We start from the raw sequence: 5,033 nt of genomic DNA on the forward strand, positions 1-5,033 counted from the left end.
CAGGCTGATAGTGACGCAGTAATTGGAAGGAGATCAGGCTGATAGTGATGCAGTAAGCGTTACTGTGTCAGGCTGATCCTGACGCATAAAGGGGAAGGGGACAGGGTGATAGTGACGCAGTAAGTGTGATGGGGTCAGGCAGAGACTGAGGCAGTGAGTGTGATGCACTATGTGTCCATGAGTCAGAGTGATCCGAATGCAGGAAGTGAGAGGGGACAGGGTGATAGTGACGCAGTGAGTGTGAGGGGGTCAGCGTGATGGTGACGGAGTAAGTGTGAGTGTTTAGGCTGATATTGATGCAGTAAGGTGAGGGCGTCAGGCTAATACTGGCCAGTAAGTGTTAAGTGACAGGGTGATAGTGATGCAGGAAATGTGAGGAGTCAGACTGATAGACACGGTGAAATTATGAGGGGTCAGGCTGATAGTGATGTGGGGAGTGTGCGAGTGTCAGGCTGATAGTGACGCAGTAAGTGTGTTGGGAGCAGAGTGATAGGAACGCAATAAGTGTGAGCGGCTCTGGATGATAGTGACAGGTCAGTATGAGGGGGAGGATGGTAGTGATGCAGTGAGTGTGAGGTGTCAGGATGACAGTGAAGCAGACTGTGTGAATGTGTCATTGTGATGGTGACATGGCAAGTGTGATGGGGTCAGGGTGATAGTGACGCAGATGCTTTCAGGGGGTCAGGTTGTAGTGATGCAGTAATTGTGAGTGGTCAGGGTGATAGTGACTCAGTGAGTGTGAAATGTCAGTGTGATAGTGACACAGAACATTTGAGGGGCCAGGCTTATAGTGACGTAGTATGGGCAAGAGGTCAGGGTGACAGTGATGTAGATGCACTTACAGGGCCAGGTTGTAGTAAAGCTGAAAGTGTGAGTGTCTCAGGCTGATAGTGATGAAGTAAATGCGAGGGGCTAAGGCGGATAGGGATGTAGAAAGTGTCCATGGGTAGTGCTAGAAGTGACGCAGTAAATGTGAGTGTTGAAGCTGATAGTGACGCATTAAGTTTGAGTGGATCATGCTGATCTTGACGCAGTAAGTGCGACGTTGTCAGGATGATAGTTACGCTGTAAGTGTATGGGAGCACAATGATCTTGACGCAGTAAGAGTGGGGAGTCAGGGTGATAGTGACGCAGTAAGCATGAGTGGGTAAGTCTGATAGTGACGCAGTATATGTGAGGGAGTCAGCCGGGTAGTGGCGCAGTATGTGTGAGATGGTCAGGCTGATATTGATGCAGTTAGTGTGTTGGGGTCAAAGTGATAGTGACGCAATAGGTGTAAGCGGTTCAGGATGATAGTGACACAGTGGGTGTGAGATACCAGTGTGATAGTGACGCAGTAAGTGTAAGGGGTCAGGATGACAGTGACACTAAGTGTATGGCCCTCAGTGTGATAGTGCCGCAGCAAGTCTGGGGTGTCAGGGTGTAAATGACGTCGTAAGTGAGAGAGGGGCATTGCGATAGTGAAGCAGTAAGTGTGAGGGGGTCAGGCTGATAGTGACACAGTCAATATGACGGGGCAGTGTTTTAGTGACAAGATAAGTGTGAGGCGTCAGTCTGATTCTTACATAATAAGTGTGATGGAGTCAGGCTGATAGTGACACAGTAAGTGTAAGGAGTCAGGGTGATAGTAACATAGGAAGTGTAAGAGCGTGACTGATAGTGACAAAGTAAGTGTTAGGCAGTCAGGCTGATGGTGACGCAGTCAAAATGAGGGTCTCGAAGTGAAAGTGGCGCAGTAAATGTGAGGGCGCCAGATGGATAGTGATGCAGTAAGTTTGAGGGGTTCACGCTGATATTAAGGCGGGAAGTGTGAGGGGTCAGGTCTATAGTGATGCAGTAAGTGTCGGCGGGTCAGGCTGATAGTGATGCATTCAAAGACCAAATATCCAAGGCTCACTGTAGTGCTGAACAGCGCGACTTCTCAAGGCGAAGCCAAAAATCAATAGTTCTCATCATGGTCATAAATCACAATGCTTCATTTTAAAATTGTCCTCTCCTGCTTCTAGATTCACCAATGAGGGAACAAAATTTAATTGCACCACCCTGTTTATCTCTTCAAATATTTTGCAACTCTCAATGAGATTACCTCGCTTGTTTTGAAATTGTTAAAAAAAGGCCGGATTTGCTCAATTTCAATTCAGAGGACTAACGTTCATCCATGATATCAAAGCTAATCACCATTCGTGGTATTCCTCATATGGCATTAGTATCTTTCCTAAATTGAGGGTTATAATTCCTCATACTGTAGTCCAAGTGCGGTCGAACTGAGCCACCATACATTGGAAATAATGCTTCGTTCTCGTGCCCTGAAATCCTCCTGCAGCTTTCACAACAGACTTCTACAACTGCTACTAGACTTCAATGACTTATTAAAAACTTCTCCAAGATGCATTTCTAAACATGTGTACTTTCTACTTCAAACCTTCGACAAATAATCTCCACACATTTCCCTCCTGACAAGTATGATAAAGACAAATCGTTGCTATTTATTAAATCATGAGGGACATGGATAGGTTGACTCGTCAAGGTGTTTTCCGGCTGGTGAGGAAGTCAAAATTTAGAAAACATCGGTTTACAATTAGTGGGTAAGGATTTAAAAGGGACGTCAGGGGCAACTTTTTCAGACGCGTCCAGAATGAGCTGCCAGAGAAGTTGTTGGAGACTGGTACAATATAACATTGAATGGCATCTGGATGGATATATGAGTAACAAGGTTTAGAGGGATGTGGGCCAAATGTTGGCAAATGGGACCTATTAATTTAGGATAACTGTCCACCATGGTCAAGTTGAAAAGAAGGGCCACTTTCCGTGTTGTATTGTTCAACGACTTGTTGAATCTAGAAAAACCGCAAAAGCTTTGCAAATAATTCCGTCAAGACGATTTCAAGTTCCAAATCTTCGGTTAATCTTCCTCTCTTGTGCTCACAAGTTCATTACCTGATGTCAGAATTTACGGATTAGTTGCTGGATCCATTCCTGAAAATTGGCCCCTGCATTCTTTATAATTCCGATATTTTCTTTTACGAATGTAGCTAGTGTTTATGGACTTAGCATCAATATTTCTAATACCATATGTCGATGAATATTAAAACACAACAGCATATGAGAAATTGAGTCAAAATCGATCGGATGCAGTGGGACAATGATCTTCTCTTCGTGTGGTGTACATCCGTGACTCTATAATTCGACGAAGAATCATTCCCACAACTTCAGCTGTGGCAGAATCTAGTTTGCGGTGAAAGCCTGTCAATCTGCTAAGGGAACGTACGTCTGGGTCTTTGCAAAGGATTTGGCGAAATCTTTGGGTCTTGACAATTTGTTCTTCCAACAAATTACGTATTTCATGAATTCAGTTGTTTTCCTATGAAAATTGGCGATTCTGCCGCAGCTGTGATGGCCGAGAGGTTAAGGCGTTGGATTCGAAATCCAATGGGGTCTCCCTGCGCAGGTTCGAATCCTGTTCACAGCGTAGAATCTTTTAAAAGTCATTATTTCCTTTGCAGGATTTGGATTTCGTGGAGCTTGAGCTTTGCATTTAATCAAAAGTAAATTTTCAACTGTGAGGAATCCGAAGTAATTTCAAGACTGACCCAGTTATCTAATTGAATAAATTATATGTCGAGACACAAAAGCCACCAACTTCCAACACGAATCAGTTTCAACACATTTGTCGAACTATCGTGAAATTTGGATGTTCGGGGGGTGGAATTCAGCAAAACAAGAAGCAATGCAATACACTTACCTGCAGGTGATGATTTTTTTTAAGGATCAGATGAAAGTCAAGCTGAGAAAGTTGAACCTAATTTACAGCTGACTCTCAAGGCCAATAATCTATTATATCAGCGGTCAATGAATTAGAAAAAAGCAACTCCATGTGTGGAAAGGAACTCGACTGATCCAGGTTCCTGGCTTGCGATGTGAAAAGGCAAGGTGATATCAGCGGAGTAGAATTTTCTGGAAATATTAGAAATGGAATGTTAACGGTCTTCTGCTGTCCACATTCATAAGAAACTGTGCATTAAGAACTGAAATTGAAAATTAACGATGAAAATCAGCCTTAGCCCTCTGCTTGTGGTGTAGCTTTGTTCAGAACAATTGGTTGTTGTTGAGGCTAATATTGACCAAAATAATCAATGGGAAACTTATCCACGGCCTTCGTTGGAGCAGTTGGTGTGGAGAGCTCAGCTTGAAGAACCAAATGCCAATTATTCATCCTGGCTGTCTGAAATGCTAGATAAACATACTCCCAGTTTAATGAGAAAACCTTTGCTATCAGAGTTAGATGATTTCATGTCAGCATGTTCCGATATGAGAAGACACTCCATGGAGTAGATGTAACTTAAATATTGACTCTAACGTCAGAGATGTTGACACATTTCTGCACCAAAACAGCACTACCATTGGTATCAAATCTAACTGAACAAAGGACTAGTCACTTAGACATTTCCTGTCTGCAGACTCTGCCGATGGACCGTTCAGGCCCGATGTAGGAATAGGGCGTGGTGACATCTGTTCGCAAGTGGATCACTTCATTCTTGCTCACGATCCATAAACCGGAATTCATTTTGAATTTCTTAGCCACTGCATGATAAGTGGGACATAATGCACAGGTTTGCTTCTCGAAAGAAAGAGCGAAATCGTATTCAATGCAGACGCAAATTCAAGTTGTCCCTGGTCGACCAGAAGACAGATGTCGCGAAGCAAAGTGAATACAGAAAACAATCAATGTTTTCTGGGAGTCAAAAAGATGTCCTGGAAGAGCGGAAACATATATTTGGAACTAAACTCACATACCACTTCCACAGACTAAATGTTCTTGAACCGTTATCTTAATTTGATCTTCTTGTCCACCATTGCTGCAAAAATTATCTTAACAACTCAGAACTTTGTGTTCTTTGATATTCTCTCCTTCATGTTTCTCTTGATTTTGAAACTAAAACCGAGCAATAGTAATGCACCCTATTTCACTTGCAAAGATCGGAAGAAGATCAATTTATAAGAGAACAGAAATAAAGCTACGTCTGTCTTGCGAG

The 5,033-nt window shown here is 43.2% G+C and overlaps 1 non-coding gene across 1 annotated transcript; it reads left to right on the top strand.

Annotated features, from left to right (window-relative positions):
• The first annotated feature begins 3,387 nt into the window (after positions 1 to 3,387).
• On the top strand, positions 3,388 to 3,469 carry trnas-cga (transfer RNA serine (anticodon CGA)). The gene has a single exon. It is a non-coding gene; the product is annotated as a tRNA-Ser (tRNA).
• The last annotated feature ends 1,564 nt before the right edge of the window (positions 3,470 to 5,033 follow it).

The sequence above is a fragment of the Chiloscyllium plagiosum genome, unplaced genomic scaffold (genome assembly GCF_037043375.1).
Source record: "Chiloscyllium plagiosum isolate Xiang-an unplaced genomic scaffold, Cpla_swu_hap1 HiC_scaffold_50, whole genome shotgun sequence".
Lineage (NCBI taxonomy): Eukaryota > Metazoa > Chordata > Chondrichthyes > Orectolobiformes > Hemiscylliidae > Chiloscyllium > Chiloscyllium plagiosum.